The sequence below is a fragment of the Mus caroli genome, chromosome 7, assembly GCF_900094665.2.
Source record: "Mus caroli chromosome 7, CAROLI_EIJ_v1.1, whole genome shotgun sequence".
NCBI lineage: Eukaryota > Metazoa > Chordata > Mammalia > Rodentia > Muridae > Mus > Mus caroli.
In genome coordinates this window covers 94,264,865-94,283,444 of record NC_034576.1, presented here as the reverse complement: position 1 = coordinate 94,283,444, position 18,580 = coordinate 94,264,865, and the positions used below count along the sequence as shown (strand labels likewise).

At 38.3% G+C, this 18,580-nt stretch overlaps 1 protein-coding gene and 1 non-coding gene across 4 annotated transcripts in view; both read right to left on the bottom strand.

The window, feature by feature from the left end:
- The window catches only part of Dlg2 (discs large MAGUK scaffold protein 2), a 1,891,758-nt gene that overhangs the window by 1,150,587 nt on the left and 722,591 nt on the right, over positions 1-18,580 (bottom strand). The window lies entirely within an intron of this gene.
- LOC115031570 lies at positions 6,430-6,532 on the bottom strand. The gene has a single exon (XR_003837252.1). It is a non-coding gene; the product is annotated as a U6 spliceosomal RNA (small nuclear RNA).

Sequence of the window (18,580 nt, the reverse complement as noted above, 5' to 3'; positions counted from 1 at the left end):
ATGGGGGACTTTTGGGATAGCATTGGAAAGGTAACTGAGGAAAATACGTAATAAAAAATATTAAAAATTAAAAAAAAGAAAGAAAAACAAAAGTCATGCTCACAAATGCCTACAAAACTTAACAAAGGTGCTCTGCCTTCAGGTTTTCCCCCTGGAAAACATGGCACAGGCCTATAAATGTGAACGAATGGGCCGCTGCCTGCCTAAAGTGAAGTGTGCAAAAATGAGATGCTACCTCTCCTTTAATGAAGCTTAGATGGTGGATGAGACGGGGAACAGAAAATAATAATAAAAATGGGTTGAGAGTTGTAGTCAGGAAGATTGCTTGGCGAAGCATTGGGGATGGACCGGATTCTGTAAAGAGAGAGGACAAAAGAGAAAAGAAACACAAAAATAAAGAAAGAAAAACCAAGAATATCCCTTAGACTCTCCAGTTATTTACTGAATTCCAGAAAGTAGTTTAGGAAAAGGAAGTCTTCTCTATTGTATACACCAGCAATTGGCATAGCCTACTATTTAACATTAGGACTAAGAGGCACTTGTAAGTCTGCTCTTAGACTTCATTTATCCTGAGTCAAATTAGATTGAAAATCATGACATTTTCATTTCAGGATTAGAAATTGATATTTCAAGGTGCTTAGTTGAACTGTAAACCACAAGAAATTTCTGAGCTGCTATACTCAGTTCTGCTGCTACAACTACAAAATAAGGTGAAGAGAGCAAGATCTAATGAGATAAGCTAAATTCCAAACAGCTCTGTAGCAGAATGTGATATCTAAAAACTGACAATGTGATCTAGCTCACTTGTTTCCTAATCTGGGCATAAACAGTTTCCAGTGGTTGCAAATTACAGAAATCTCAGTCCAAAGTCCCTTTAACAGTAGCATTTTTTGGTCACCAATATCACAACTCATTTAATGCAAAGGGATCAGGTTCTTTGTCAACCATTGGCCTTTCCTTCTTCTGTATGAGAACATTATGTACATATGCAGGTCACAAGATAGCTGCAGGAGTACTGGACTTCATTTGCAAGAATGACACATGGGGAAGGAAGTCTGGTAGCATTCGTATGATCTTTGAAATGGTTAGTTATGTTATTCTGGTACTATCTTAGAAAATCTATCTTTGCACTTTATGAAGTCTAAGTACACAGCTGGTTTACATACTATTATTGGCAGAGTGGATGCAGTTTAGACAAACCAGGTTAGTCTTTCATTTGACTAGGCCACTTACAATTTCTTTAATACACTTGGGTCTGGTTGATTAGTAACAAACATTTAAATTGATCTTCAAAAACTCATAAGCACATGAAGAGTTTGATAGAACATTCGAGAAAGCTATGATAATGTAATCCATTTCTTTTCTCTTCTATTTTTTTAACCAGAAAAGTAAAACTAAAGCAAAAGCCAACAAGCAAGTTACTAGAAACATTGCCATTATGTTTAAATTTACATTTTTTTCATATATATTCACACAATCTGTTCATATATGCATATTGAGTTTACAGTAAAAGTGCTTTTACCGTGATATAAGTTGTTTCAAAGCAGTAATTATGAAGCAGAAGAAAAAACAGAGCCACTACAGTCAGGTGAACATGGATTTGAATTTTATCTCAGTAATACACTAGAAATGTGTAGACAGGCAATTTACTTAGACATCTTCACCTGTTTTTACAACAAAATGGAAATACTATTACCAAACATATAGAATATTAATAAACATGAAGACAAATGCCATAATATAGAAACACTGTTCATTGTACCAAGATAATTAGTAAATATTATTTCCTTCTCCATTCCTCACGTCCCTATGCATGGATTTAGTTCATCAAAAAGTTTGTATCTAAATGAATGATCATGTAAGCGTTGCACTAAGAATCAGCTACAACACAGAGTAGAATGACTGCTGTAAGAGACAGCAGTGGTTTCCAAAGCTCCACTGTCAACTCTTATCACCTACTCCCACCCTTGAACGAAGGCTGAGTGCCATGCCTCCTCTGGGAGCAGACAATGTAGGCTGTCATTCCCCTGTTCGACTGAGCTGATGATTTCTCTCCAAACAGCTTCCTGTGGTTTCTGAAGCAGAATCAAAGACACCTGACAGGGCAACATCTGCTCTCAGGCTGCACAGCTTCAGAGCCAGCTTGTCGGGATACCAGCATAGAAAACCCTGTATGAGGAAACCTGCTCATTTTAGGAGATGGGCTGTTTGAGGGAGGCACACTGATTGCCTTGCATAACAGTTTCTTCCGTGGGTCCACACAGGCCAGCTAGTCTTCACTGTGTCCTTTGAAATAATAGACGTTAAGGAATCTGAGCAAGAGTTGTGTCCCTTTCTTTCACGTGTGTACATTTAATACAGTGTCTCATACCAATAACTACAATGAGATACTGAGGACAGGAAATAATGACTAGTACTCTAAAGTTTTATAGACATCCTGTGTCTTTCCCTGGGAGATGAGCACATATTTGCAGGTTGATTTATTGAGTAAAGTTTCATTGAGCCCCTACTATGTGCTATCCAAATCTATATTAAAAAGAACATGTCAATATATTCACTTGAAAATTTTTTATTTTGTTCATATGCACCCTTCTAAAAGTGAATTCATGCATGACTAAGTATTGGCTCCTCATTCCTGAAAGTGGAAGGTCATTTTTATTCTTGTCTACAGTGAGGCAGCAAAGGCTATAACACACCACAAGTTAGTTCTGTGAACTTTCTTGCTGGACACAAGTTAAGGTCAGTGTCCTAATTTCTAAAACCCTTGCCTTCCAAGAAGGCTTGGAAGGTCAAAGATCACCTTCCTTTGGGGAAATAAGGACAAAGGTATGCCAATTTTCCCATTAGCTAAAAAAACCATGTGGCAGAGGAGTACTTGAAATGATCTTCTCAGCACTGCAGCCCACTACTCCATACATTTGCTGTTTGCCAACTAGAATTTTTATTACTCTGTGAATAAACCACAGCCTTTGCAAATTCCAGGATTTGGTGTACACTGACCCATCTATCTGTAAAATCTTTTTCATTTTATAAACACTTTCACGTAGTTAATGTGAAGACACAGCTTCTGTACTTCTCAAGAACCAAGGACAAGATTTAACTGTAATCAACCTCTAGAACCATTTCAACAACCCGGGGCCATGCATATTTGTATAATTCCTAGACTGAATTAAGGAAATTAAGGCTTCAGAGTGAGTTCCTCCCAGGCAGTAAATTAATCTCAGTCTTTTCTCCTTGTTCCTGCTGTTTATTCCAACTTCATGTCTAGAACGCTCTCAGGCATGTTGCAATACTGGCAACATTCAATCGGTGTCGGCCAGAATGTTCACAATGGCAGGAATTGTGGTGTGTCTTTCTTATTGCCACATAAAAACGACCCCAGGAACAGCACTTAGCATACAATGAGTATTCAGAGAAATATTTGTTGAATGAAGTAACGAATATGAATATTCAAGCAAATGTGTTTCATTACAAACAGCCAAGAAGAGAAACAAGGGAGGTGTGTGGTGATGTCAGTTGCTCAAATTCTAGGTCCTGTCTGTGTTAATACTTGTCATCAAGATCTTTAAGCTACTGCATTAAGTTTTTCTGTTGCTGAGTTTAAAAAAAAAGTTCCAAGAATTTGCTTAATTCTTTACTGGGAAAACTGACATATATAATGTATATTTCCATTAAAGAAGTTTTTTGTTCACAAAATTACTAAGTATCACACACTAGTCTTATGTTATAATAGAATTAATTCTTGCAGGGACTATACAGCTGTGAAATGTGGCCATCATCATCATCATCATCGGCTATTTTAATCACACCAATCACAGTACTTTGTGAGACTATGAAATACCTTGACTTCACGAATATATAAAATTGAGTGGTAAGCCATAGATCATCAAGGACTTTAAATTACACCTGTAGCTGACACTAGCATATGTAATACATGTGGGTTTTCTGCCTGATGTGTGTAAAGCATTTTGAAGAAGACCATTTCCATAGTCCAGTTTGCTTTAGTATCTGATCAACACAGCCCAGAAGCTTCCAAATTCAATACTAAGCCAGATATTATATGTCCAATTAAATCAACAGCTTCCTGGTTCTCAGCACTAAATTTTTATCTGATGGTAAAAAAAAAAGAAAGAATGGCAGTAATAAATGAGTTTTGCAGTTTTGCAGTAGATAATTTGAGGAATATATATATATATATATGTGTATATATATATATGTGTGTGTGTATATATATATATATATACATATATTCTAGGCAACTGAGTTTTTATACTTTAGAGAAATTGATGGGAAATTTTATTTTACATTTCTACATCAAAACTGCATTGCAGATGAAAAGATATGCTGATTGTGAAATGACAAGTAAGAAAACATGCATGATGGAGGTGCTAATGAGGAGAAGCAACACCAATTAGCCACCCCCATCAGTACACATTGTCTCACATGAATCTTGAAATGACAAACGTGCCAGTTTTGTTTTCTTAACACAGATGAACTGAAATTCCCAAAGCTTTTGTGACTTCACTAAAATTCCAGGTAACAAGAAAGTGATAGTGTTTGTTGTGATTATAAAAATCTTAGGTATTACTTATGTTAATTAAAGAGTGAAGAAGACAGATTTAGAACAAAACTCTTACTCTTTAAAAGAAAAAAATCTCTGGCCTAGTAGTGATATCTTGGAGGGAGTCTCTGCATAAATTTGTAAGAATATTGGAAATCACCCCCCTCTCTCACATACACACCCACATATATGCACACACACATAAACACACACACACACACACACAAACACACACACAGTCACTCACAAATGCAGTTGTTGAAAGTAGGATTGCAGAGTTTTAGTGTGGTGAGTTTAACTTCTGTAGCATTTGCTGAGATCTCTCACCTTCAATGATGATCTAACATCTTTACCTTCATTCACTCACTCAAACATACATCCTTCTTTGTGACATATTGTCCTAATACTAGGGATAGAGCAATAAAAACAGGACAAATTGTGGCTATATTCAGGAGCATCTGTGCTGACTTGAGAATCAGGGAAACTCTAAAATATAACTATGAACATAAAATATTAGCAGTAAGACTGAATTTCTTTTCAACTAAAGCTGTCTGGAAGAGAGTATTGCAGGACATTTGTGGCTTATTTATTTGAAGTTCTGGGAAAGCCTTTCTCAGGAAAGGTTTTTGAGAAAAAGACCTGAAGAACTAAATAGCTTTCATCTTTTCCCAGGAGAGATCAGGAGCAAATAAGTCAACAGCACAAAGTCTCCTTGGCAGAAATGAACTAGGCTTAGTAATAATACGGTCAGTTTGGTTTGATCAGGAAATGAGGTAAGAGATAGTCCATCCCAGGGGCTGGGAGAGCCATTGATGTTAATTCCCCCTTTAAAATCCATCCTTCTGGCTGATGGATGGAGATACGACTGGACAAAGGAAGGAGTCGATGCTGGTAGAAGCTTTAGGAAATAACTGAGTGAGACATTATTACAGTCTGAGCAGTGTGAACAGGCTTGTGTGCAAGGTGATGAGCAGGCAAGCTTGGCATGAAGCCCATTGACTTAAACATTTTCAAGGCCTGGGAAAGGCTGGCAATGATAGAAATGAAGGTTGGTTTTGACAAAAGTTTGAAGAGACTATAAAACATGCAAACAGAGATATTGAGGAAAGAGTTAAATTTCAACATAAGAGGCCAGGGAAGACGGAAGCAAGAACTAATAATAGACTTTTTAGAATTTTTAAGAACATGTATATGACTTGAGTAGTTGGTTTACTGTTATCAATGAATATTGCTAGATGAAAGAAAGCGTCTCTTTTAAAACAAAGAAAATTTCAGTGTGTATGTGTATATATGTGTGTACATATACAAATTTGTGTGTTTGTTTACATACATGTGGATGTCACTAGAGGCCAGGAGAGTGCATCACCCCTTGGAACTTGAGATACAGACACTTGTGAACCATAAAAAATGGGTGTTTGGATCTAAACTCTCAAGATAGCACAACTAATGTTCTCCACCACTGAGTCACCTCCCCAGTTTTGAGAAAATGTTCTAAACCTTGGACAACTTCACTTCTACTAGAGACTGTAAAAAGAGAAAAGTCACCAAAGAAGATGGAGGAAAACTGGACAATAGTATCTGAAATATATCAGATTTCACAGAACTAGAACTAGGCAAGGAACACACTCTAAGGAAAATAAGTCCCACTGTGCATTAATTACATTGTTGGGAGATAGAGAAGAGGACTAAGAACTTGATCAGCACTTTCTAAAGGTCGGGCATCATAGTAGACTATAAACTGCTTCTTTAGAACTAGAAGAAGGGAAAGAATGATTGGATCTAGAGAGTCAGAGATGAGAAATAATGACAGAAGGAACCATGCTCTGTAAAGCTGCCACTCCTTGCTGGGCATTGCTAAACTGTACAGGAAAAAGTTAGAAAAGTGAAAGTGAAGACTGGTGAACCTTGCACAGGGGCCATGTTAATCTTCTCTGTATTGTTCCAGTAATCCATCCTATAATCAGTCACCAAATGCAGACACTATTGCACATGCCAGCAAGATTTTGCTGAAAGGACCCTGATATAGCTGTCTCCTGTGAGACTATGCCAGTACCTGGCAAGTACAGAAGTGGATGCTCACATTCATCTATTGGATGGAACACAGAGCCCCCAATGGAGAAGCTAGAGAAAGTACCCAAGGAGCTGAAGGGGTCTGCACACCTTATAGGTAGAACTAACCAGTACCTCCAGAGCTTGTGTCTCTAGCTGCATATGTAGCAGTAGATGGCCTAGTCGGCCATCATTGGGAAGAGAGTCCCCTGGGTCTTGCAAACTTTATATGCCCCAGTACAGGGGAATGCCAGGGCCAAGAAGTAGGAGTGGGTGGACAGGGGAGCAGGGCCAGGGGAGGGTATAGGGGACGTTCAGGATAGCATTTGAAATGTAAAGGAAGAAAATATATAACAAAAAGATTGAAAAAAAAAAAGACTGGTCAGTTTACCTACAAACATGATTTTGCATATTAAACAAGTGATTTCATTCTTTCAAAAAGATCCTCTACTGCACTATGGCAATGCTGCCTTGTGCAAACATGGCAGGTAAAGGACAGTTGACATCTTCAGAACATCCTTTATGGACTGCGTGAAGCCAATCTTCATTTTTTTTTAACTTGACTGAATTTATCATTTTCTCAACATACCTCTGAGTTAAACTGAAGGGAGAAGATGTACCCTGAATGTAGGTGGTTAGCAGTCCATTTACTGGAGTCATGGACTAAAAAGGGGAATGGGGGAGGGAGAAGAAGACAAGCAGAGTACCTGCTTCTACCTCTGTGTTCTTTAGATTGTGGACTTGGTACAACCAGCTACACCATGCTCTGGCTGCCAAGCCTTCTTTGTCCTGGAAGCCCAAACAGCCTTCAGTCTTCAAAATAGTCCTCCATATTCAAAACAGTCTTTCGTCTTCAATACCGTCTCCATCCTCGAGCTGCTTTTGTCAGATAGGTTCCTTTTCTTACAGCAAGGAGAAAAGCAACCAAATCTGAAAAGCTGGAGACAAAAGCAGGGGTGGTTGCTATGATAAACCTCACCACATGGGTTTTTAGGCCTATGTAACTGTTTTGTGGGAGGAGTGTTGGCAGGTTTGTAGTTATGGCTAGAGGATCCGGAGAGTGCTGAAACAAAGCTTTATGGGCTCTTGAGTCAGGGTTCAGAAGACTAAGGTGCTGAGGGAAATACAGACAGTGGAGGCTGGACCCCTAAAGATTCGGATGGAAGCCTAACCTGATCAACTATTGAATTAGAAACCATTTATGTTCTATTCTGGCAAATAGTGTTGCTGTGTTCTGCCCAAAAATCTGAAAATCTGAGAGAATCTGAACAAAGATGATACCAATGAGCCTGCCAAACTCTGAGAGGAAAAACTCACAAGTCCCAAACCTATTAAAGAACTACAGAACTGAAGAGGGGGTGTTGTAGCCCTCCCCTGGAGAGAGGATTCCAATTGGCTGTGCAGTGTCAGTGAACTATAGAACTGAGGAAAACTAGGGTTTGGGGGGTGGCCCTCTTCATGAGAGAGCATGCCAATAGGCTGTCCAATGTCAGTCAGCATTGAAGTAATACCTATAGGTAACATTCAATAGGCTCAACAGGTTCTACATAGGAATATATATTTATAGACAAGTGCATATATGCATGACATGCCATTTGGTGAGAATTTGAAGAAGAGTGGGGAGGAGTATATGAGAAGGTTTAGAAGGAAGAAAGGAAATAGAGAAATGGTATGATTAAGTGACAATCTTAAGAATAAATGTAAAAGGTATTCTGTCAGGGAAATGAAGTATGGAGACATGATGTCCAGGTGGGACATGGTCATTGCTTACTGCTTTCCATCAATCTGTAGTCAGGAAGAGATGTACGAAAACAGTGCAACTTGGAGATTAATGGCCTGAGAGCTCCATTAATGTTGCAGACACAATGGTAGAGAAAGCAGCTGTCATTTTTAAGATATTAGTACCATTTCATAAACATTATACTTTGCAGTTGGCAATGGAAAGGCTGCCTGAAAGGCAAGATCTCCATCGAAGTCTTCAGTGTGTGAAGATGGAAGTTCCTTTAAAATAAGAGAGAGGTAAAGGAAATCCCTGAGATGGGTTTTCAGTTTTTAAACATTTTAAGTAGTGCTTTTTCAGGTTTAGCCACTAAGGTGCACAAATGCCACCCCAGAAGTGACAGAAATGTTCCAGACTGTGCTTGTGCTGGCAGCAGAATTTAGCAGAGCTATCCATATGGTTTTGCAGGCATGAAAATGACAAGCATTGCAGGGTCACAGAAAGTTATATCAGCTTCTAGGCAGACACTGAAGCAAGACAATTCTTTGCAAAGGTCATGTGCTCCACAGAGGCTAGAAGTGGCAATTGTGTGAGGTTGTGAAAGTGAAGCCAAAATCACCACAGAGACATCAGCATGTTGGAGATATGAGGATCTTGAGGCATACATTGACGAAGCTGAAGACACTGAATGAAGCCAGCTCAATAGAGAAATTGCAAGAGCTAAGGTTGACTGAAATGGGTGGGATCTCTAAATCTCAGCAGCTGCACTCACAAGCCTGGCATGCTGAACACGAAGCTGAAGGGTTTGGTATCTATCCTGCAGGTTTAGTTCTAACACTGCTCAGGTCTTACAAGTCTACCACTCTCCGCTTTGGGAGTGAGGGTGTTTGCTTTGTGTTCTTGTAAATTGGAAGTGTGTGACTTGAGTTGGATTTTACAGGATCTTGCAGTTCGGAGCTTGCCTGAGCCACAGGAGAGAAACTGGATTTTAAGCAACATTAGTTCTGTTAGGAATCCAGGTATTTTTAAGATGAACTAGATGCGGTTTTATATCATGAGATGGTTGTGAGTTTTTAAGAAGAGGTAGACAGTTATGGTTTAAATGTAATGTCAATCTTTATGATAGCAATTCTTTAAAAAATTAGCTGGATTTATAATAATGAAGAAGATGAACTTCTGGTGTTTCTGTCAGGTATTTCCATTGAAAATTACCTGACGATGAAAGACACACTCTGTGTATTCATGCTGCCATCCCATGGGCTAAGGTCCTGACTGAACATGAAGAGAAGAAAATGGGAGTAGAAATGAGTTAATAAAGTTATAAAAAATGTTTGATTCCACGAAACAAATAATTAGCAGATGTATGCCATGAATTTAATTAAGAGAAATCCCTGAAATGTAGGAAATATTTCAAATAAAATACAATGTAATATTATCTAGAGCAGGTATTTAAATAATTTCATTAGCATCCTGCCTTGTAAAATAAAAAATCAACAAAACTATGTAGACAGTAGCCAAACTATGTAGTAAACTATGCCAGTAAAGAGAAAGAAGATTTAGAATAGTAAAAGTATACTGCATGATACAGTAATGACATCTATGTACTATAACGGCAACTATGCAGCTGACTAAACATACGGACTGTATAGCATTGAGTGAACCCTAATGTAAACTGGGTATGCAAATCAGACTATGATATTACATTGTAAGCTCACCATTCAGGTGTGGGATGTTGAATTCTAAGCATGTATGGGGCCTGGCAAATCTACAAATTATTATATAAGCCTATTTATTCACTGTGAACCTAAACTTTCTTTAAAAATACCATCAAAATAATTATAAAGAAATCATTCAAACAAGTCCTAATCTTGTCTTGGATATTATGAAAGCAATAATTTCCTTGCACTTACTATCTCAAATCTTTACCCTTTCTTTAGCATGATTTTGCCATTATATTCGAGACTACAATAAGAAGGTAAATTTAAAATAGGAAGTAAATTTGTGAAGTATAACTTTGAAAACTCAGGAAAGATCCCATATTTCAAAGTGTATGTTCTAATAGATGTAATTCATCATATACTTGTTCTGAATCAAGTACTTTTGATCTAAAATAATTTCTCTCTAGCATGTGAATTATAAAAAGTCTTCAGTGAACAATTGGCAAAGGCTGCAGGACTGCCTGAATGAGTATTTGCTTGAAGATTGCTATTGATGAGCAAATGCTTTATCGTGATGACCAATAAAGCACATATACTGTATGTCACATTCTTTTCTTGTTTACAGGAGAAAATCCACAAGTGCCTTTGCCAATTTCTAGACAGGTTCTTGGTTGTGACATTTTACCTCATAAATCTTGAAATCATTAACATAGATATTTTATTCTGACTAGATAATACAAACATTGTGAAATATATCTAAAAATAAAAAGAAAGAATAATTAATCTCTTACATATTCTGAAATAAGAATACAATAAAATAGAGTTTATTAGCATAAGAATTAAGTGTGTTAACTAGAATAATTAGTTACTATGTTAGACTGTAAGTTAATTGTTCTCTTCAAAATTTTAATTTAGGTAGAAACTCTAATTTTATTCTATATTATATAAAACATCTGAAATTTTTAATGTAGAATATTTAGGTATACTTTATTTTTCAATACATATTATTAAGAGATACCTTTCTTTGTCTTTGTTTCCTAGTCTTTGTGGAAGGCTTTGTTATAGTAACCAGGAGAAAAAAAAGCAATAAATAGCTGTAAAATCAGTCCTTGCAAACTTAGAATGTAATGTGAATTCTAAATATAAACAAAAATTAAGGAGAATGTATCACTTCAAAAAGATAAGATATATTAGCTACTTGTATACAATGATGTACAGAAAAGTTTCTGAAGCTAAAAAAGCCTGGGTTTGATTGCACACACTAGCAAGATTTTGCTGAAAGGACCCTGATATAGCTGTCTTTTGCGAGGCTATGCCAGGGCCTATCAAACACAGAAGTGGATGCTCATAGTCAGCTATTGGATGGATCACAGGGCCCCCAGTGGAGGAGCTAGAGAAAGTACCCAAGGAGCTAAAGGGATCTGGAACCCTATAGGTGGAACAACAATATGAACTAACCAGTACCTCCCCGGAGCTCGTGTCTCTAGCTGCATATGTATCAGAAGATGGCCTAGTCGGCCATCAGTGGAAAGAGAGGCCCATTGGTCTTGCAATCTTTATATGCCTCAGTACAGGGGAATGCCAGGGCCAAGAAGTGGGGGGGGACTTGGGGGGAAGGTTTGGGGGACTTTTGGGGTAGCACTGGAAATGTAAATGAAGAAAATACCGAATTAAAAAAAAAGCCTGGGTTTGTATCTCATTCTTTTACTTTAAACTCATTTAGGTGACATTGCTTAACCCTTCTAGCATTTTGAAAAATGCAGATTATTTTACCTATCAAAGATTAGGTAGCACACCCTGTGTAGAATTTAGTACACAAACACCAGATACTAAGGACTCACACATTTTCTTTCCTCTTTTCTGAATGAAAAAGATTGTTGTTACTTTAACAATAGTTTTTTTAATTTTTTTTTATTTTTTTTAATATTTTTATTAGATATTTTCTTCATTGACATTTCAAATGCTATCTCAAAAGTCCCCTATACCCTCCCCACCACCCTGCTCCCCAACCCACCCACTCCCACTTCTTGGCCCTGGTGTTCCCCTGTACTGGGGCATATAAAGTTTGCAAGACCAAGGGGCCTCTCTTCCAAATGATGGCTGACTAGGCCATCTTCTGATACATATGCAGCTAGAGACATGAGGTCTGGGGGTACTGGTTAGTTCACATTGTTGTTCCACCTATAGGGTTGCAGAGCCAATCAACAGAGAGAATGGAATTACACAATGGATCAGTGAATGTGACAATTACTAGCTTACAGATCCTAGTAGATTGTAATTCTTAGTGTAGGCATTAGGTTATTTTACAGACATACACAGGTATTAGGTCCTCTATATGATAATGAATGAGGAAGAAGAGTTCTTGTTACATAATAATGTGATAGCTAAGAATTCGCTGGTTCTTATTACTAGGGATGTGGTTCGTGGATAGATACTAATGTGCAAACCATTTCTAGATTAAAGGTTATCCTTGGATTTTAGAGTGTTTTAGGGTTTAGATTTTTTTCATTTTTTTTGTTTATGGTACTATTTTTTTAGAATAGTACCATAAACATGAAACAGGAGTAAACTCAGATCTAAACGTGCAATCAATGAGTATACCATATTCACCATTGTTAAGCAATCAAGGGAAAATCCAGGCATGGTGGCACACGCCTTTGATCCCAGCACTTGGGAGGCAGAGGCAGGTGAATTTCTGAGCTAGAGGGAGCCTGATCTACAGAGTGAGTTCCAGGACAGCCAGGGCTATACAGAGAAACCCTGTCTCAAAAAAAAAAAAATCAAGGGAAAAGTTCTCACTTTTACTTCTAGTAATTTCTGTTAAAACAATTATTTTCTTTGGACAAAACCTCTATATTGTGATATAATTCTACATTCTGTATATTTTTCCACTTCCCTTGTGTTACCATACTTTCTGTAGAATTACATCTTTAAGTGCTTCATTTCTGTTTAAAGTACAATGTATTTATTGCAAAGCAAATTTTCATGTGAAAGAAAATGCACTAGTTTTATATATTCCATGTTTTAAAAGTGATTTACCACTCTTAATGCAGTCTTCTGTGAAACATGCTTCAGTTTACTATCCTGAGCCTCTCATATAGCTTTCTCCTTTCCCCATCAATTTAAATCAACAGCTATCTAACTAATCAATATCTGTGTTCACAGCAAGCTTCGCTTTCTTTTACCTAGCATTTTATGCTCTGGGGAATACATTTGTAAAAACACGCATAATGTCTGTTCAAGGATGATATGCAAGCTCAGTCATAATTGTGATAGATTCAGCTCTTATAGCTTCTAATGGACTTGCTGGACTTTCTGCCCTTTTGAAGATTCAGCCAGTTGTCAGGACACACAGAACACAGAATGTCTCCAGAAACTGTTTAGTACATTGGCTTCATTGGCAAATGATATATGTTTACCAAGACTATGAAGCTTGTTTCTCCGAGAGAGAGAGAGAGAGAGAGAGAGAGAGAGAGAGAAACAAGTTAAGAAACAGGTGTTTCTGAGATATCAGCTCTTTAACTTCTGCTTCTAATTGGGAGGTAACAATCTGCACCCCGTTCCAGCGTTCTTAGTGAGTGAGCAATATTCCCACAGAATTTTCTACAAACCTCTACACAATCATATATATATAAATAATTTCCTAACTTCCTCTTCTGGGACAATCTGTGTCACTAAGTTACAGAAATAACTTTTTATCCTCTATAGTTCTATACCCACTGCTAAAGGTATTACTGTCAGTATGTTGTTGAAGACATGATGATTAAAGTTAACTGTCCATTTGCCAGGATCTGGAGACTGGCCAGGCCACCAGCCTGTCACACCTATGAGGAATTATTTAGTCTCTGGTGTTCCTGTGAGGAATCATGCTGATCTGTTTTTTTAATTGAAATGGAAAATTCCACACTAAAAGTAGGTGGCATCTTCCCTGAAGTTGGGTCTTAGAAGGTATAAAAATGAAGAAGCTGGCTGAACATGATGAGCATTTACTGTGTACAATGTGACTTGTTGCTTCAAGTCACATTGCTTGACTTGCCATGCACAGCTAGCTGGCTCTGTGTATTCTCCACCATAAGGGTCTGTAACTTATAACTTATACCGCTCTTTCTTCAAGTTGATTTGCTAACATGTTTGATCACAGCTACAAGAAAGACACTAATAGTATTTGCTAGACAAATGAGAATTTCATGTTCAATACAAAGGGCTGCAGTTCTCTCTGTGTTGATAGTTAGAGGCTGGTAGACACGTAAAATGCTCAGTGAACAAGGATGTGCATCACTAACTTGTAACTACCAGTGTCAGCATCTCTTTGCCTAAGGACCTTTTCAGTGCTGGGGAAATGATTGTTATATGTCCACTGCAAGCCAGAAGTGCCAGATGCTTATCACTCCAAATCAGAGCCATCAGCACATGACTGACAGCAGTGTGTGTGTAATGATGTGTAGCTGGTTCTTTGCTCTAGGGTGGGATGGCTTAGAGATGTGTGTCCTACTGAAGACTTTCAGTTCCTTAACCACAGGAAGTGCGAGTGTGACACTTTGCTCTTATGGCTGCCTTTTCTTCTTCACTGTATTTGTTCCCTGTATGTCTCCCAAGACTTCTTTGTATGCAAGTCCTCTAGGGGTTGCTTTGTAACACAGACCCTTGGGATTGGGGAATTACAGCAATTAATTTTTTTCTCCTAAAAATATATATGCACATGAAAAATGTGGGGAGGTATGAGAACAGGAGGTGCTGAAGCAGAGGGAAAGAGGAAGACAGTGGAGCTCTCTGGAGCCAGCCTAGTCCAGAAATGGTGAGCTCTGGGTTCAGTAAGAGATCCTATCTTGAAGAGATAAAGTAATATAGTAAGATGGGACATTCAAGAAGATCCTTCACAGGCAAACACTGGAACACATACAGCTGTACACATACACACACACATGCACACTCACACACAAACACACCACAATTGATTTTTTAAAAAAATTTTTTACTAAAGTATAGAGGAGCAATATAATATAAGTTTTAGTTTTCTTAAAGCACTGAATTTTATATACTCATTATATGTGTGTGTCCATGAGTACCAAGGTGCATGCATGTGTGGAGATCAGAAGACAACTTGGGGAAGTCAGTTCTCCCCTTCCACTTTCTGGCTCCTCAGTATAAAACTCAGAGCAGGTTTGGTGGCAAGGACCCTTGCCACTGAACCATCTGGTCAGATTTGACCTCTCTATCTTTGATGCCTTTCCCCAAATACTGCTAATAACTGTGAAAAGAAATTCCCTAAGGGAGACCTTGGGGTACTTTATTTAGTCACTTGTCTACTNATTTGATAGGACTTAATTTCCTTTCTAGGTGATGGTGGGAGCACTAGGTAGGCATGAGGAATGTAACACAGGTGATGTTATCCTTTTGAGATAGGCTTTCAAGCCAAGAAATCTGAGTGAGTGGCTAGTTGTGATAGGGGACTCTGGTCTAGGATGGGAGAAATGAGTTCTGTGANAGCAGATGAGAGAATCTAAACTAGGCTTAGCTTTTCCCCTAAGGTAAATGTGCAGCCTTATTTGACGAAAATGTTTTACCACACCTTCTTTCTAGACAACGTTCATGGCTATTCCATTTGGTCTTTTATCCATATTCTTACTCCATCATAATTTGGTCCTATCCCACTGTAAATTCTCACACAGTGTTTTTTTTTTTTTTCAGGATTCTTTATTTCTTTATTTATTATTAGATATTTTCTTTATATACATTTCAAATGCTATCCCAAAAGTTCCCTATACCCTCCCTCTGCCCTGCTCCCCTACCCACCCACTCTCTCTTCTTGGCCCTGGCATTCCCCCTTACTGAGGCATATAAAGTTTGCAAGACCAAGGGTCCTCTCTTCCGAGTGATAGCCAACTAGGCCATCTTCTGCTACATATACAGCTAGAGACACGAACTCTGGGGGTATTGGTTAGTTCATATTGTTGTTCCACCTATAGGGTTGCAGACCCCTTCAGCTCCTTGGGTGCTTCCTCTAGCTTCTCCATTGGGGGCCCTGTGTTGCATCTTATAGATGACTGTGAGCATCCACTCTTGAAGAGAAGGGCTGTGTCTGTTTACTACTATGTTCTCATACTATGCTCTAACATGGAAGTCCATGGACTCTGAAAATAGAGAGAATTTAAGAGCTGCAGACAGTATTACAACTGTTTCCTCTGAACGAGTTGGCCCTAAGTTCTTAGGGGAAGCACCAGTGTTTCACTCCTCCATCTGACAAAGTCAGCCTTCTTGGTGCTAATAACCCTTCATTGGTGTCCTATTCTAGCTCTGGTGTTATGTCAGCTTCTTTATACCCGCTGGTGGCCTCTCATTCTTGGTTTTGTTTTCTTCAGCTTTTACCCTCATGAAGTTTAGACCTACATTCCCATGAGCACATTCTCTGTTCAGCTCTTTTTGATTGACAGCCTGATCCAAACTCAATAGAGCCCTCAGCATCATCAACAGGACATCATTTCACACTGTGGCTATGTTGGGGCAGCATAAGCAGGAAGTAATATCTGTTTGCTCCCCCACCCTTCACATCTCACTTCTCCCTGAGGAAGTCTGGGTCTAGGGAAGTTTTATGTGAGTGTTAAAGATATAGCATTCTTCCAGGCAGAGCATTACGCCAAGGTGACTGTTTTAAATGCCATCAATTTTACAGCGGAGGTCCATGTAGGAGTATTTCCTAATGGAGAAAATCTACTTCACATTATATTTTATGAGCTACATTTGTATAATTACTTCCTATAAACTCTGATATAGGATCCATGAAAAGAACACTGGCAATGGAGGCCCATAGAAGATTTATATTTTATTCTATATTATTCTATAGAAGATGTTAACTTTGATGCAGTTACAATATATTTTTTCTTACTTATAATGCATAGCCTGCCTGCAGTTTGCAGTTTCTGTCCTTTCCAGTCAACATTACAAACCTAAAATGTCCATGTTTTTTTTTGTTAGGGAGTGAGGGGTATTTGAGATGGGATCTCCTGTAGGCCAGGCTGGTTTCAAACTTCAACAAGTGTAGACATGGGTGACCTCCTTCAGCTAACACTTCCCCTCCACCTCCCAAGTGCTCTGATCACAGGCATGCAGTTTCTTTTCATCTCTTGATCTTACTGGCTCCCACAGGTGGGACTGAGAGGCAGTAAAAGAGAAAGGAATTAAACTCCCAGAAAAGTTGTTTCCAAAACATTTCCAAGAACTTGGCTTTCTGCTGACAGTATGTAGGGGCTGGAAGGAAGAAGATAGATGTCCTATTGTTATACTGCATCCAAACCCTGTGTTTTGTGGATAATGGCATTCCTTTCACTCATTTCTTTAAACTCAATTTGCTAAGAATCTGCTTATATTTCTCTGTTTAATGTGTCCACTTGTGCAAAGACTCTCCAGTGGCTGTCCTCCCTTCATAGACTTCAGAAATTGTTCTGGTTAGTATTTTGTAGTACTCAGTTATCACAGTAAACATACATATGCCACTCATTTTTATGCCAACCACTGTTGTATGAACAATAGTTATTTAATTTTAACACTTTCAACCACTTTAACTCTCAGAATAATTCTGTTATAGTAGAATAAATACTATTAATGTCTTAATTTCAGCAAGGAAAAATGAGCCTTAACTATCAGAGAAAGAAAGTTTTAAATGATGTGTTCACAGGCCAAGCAAGCTGTTCCACGTAAACTGAGCGAGACATGTAAAGGCATGAAAGCATGACAGGATTGGATATGATTATTCATTAACTTACTGGATAACAGGGCTGGACACTGGCTACCCACCAGCCACTGCATTTAGTGTGTACTTCAGGAAGAGATAAACAGATGGAAGGGGGAGAAGATGGTGCTGTTGGCAGTTTCCCATCATGGGGATATAAAGCCTAAGAAAGGAAAGTAAGCCAGGTCCATTTATGAAAACCCATTTATACTACCAGGCAGCTATGACTTCAAACAATGTGTACTGAGTCCATAAAAGAGCTCAAAGAGGGGACTACAAAGGTGAATATATCTGTCCACACAGTGTCAGAGAATGAACCCTTCTTTCTCAAACATACAAGGTGCTTTGAACCTTCCTATCACTTATTATGCATTTCCTTAAAATATAATTGAAACTGGATTTGCATTAAGTACCTGACATTCCTATATGAGCAACAAAATCCACTTCTGAGTTTTTGGAGACTCGGTGGTGTCTCAAAGACTTTAATTTATGCTTGAAAGTATTGACTCGTGAGTGTTGAATTGACTTTCTCTTCCTAATCTGAATCTAACTCCTTCCTACAAACATCTGTCCTTTCTTGCATTAGTATATTAATGCAGAGGGGAAAATCTACCAACATAACAGCATTTCCATTTGAGTAGGTCTTATAAAATCACTTGCCCTGTAGACTACATTTCCAGAACACAATTTAATCAGTGCATTTTAGAATGCCTCAGGCATGTCCTTTCACACAGGAACTATAAAAAAGTCCACCGAAAAACATACCAAACATAACTGCGTTTCTGTAAGTTTCAAGAGGAAAATATCACATATTTGAACAAGATGTGTATTGGTATGTGTGTACAAGTCTTCAAGTAATCAGAAAT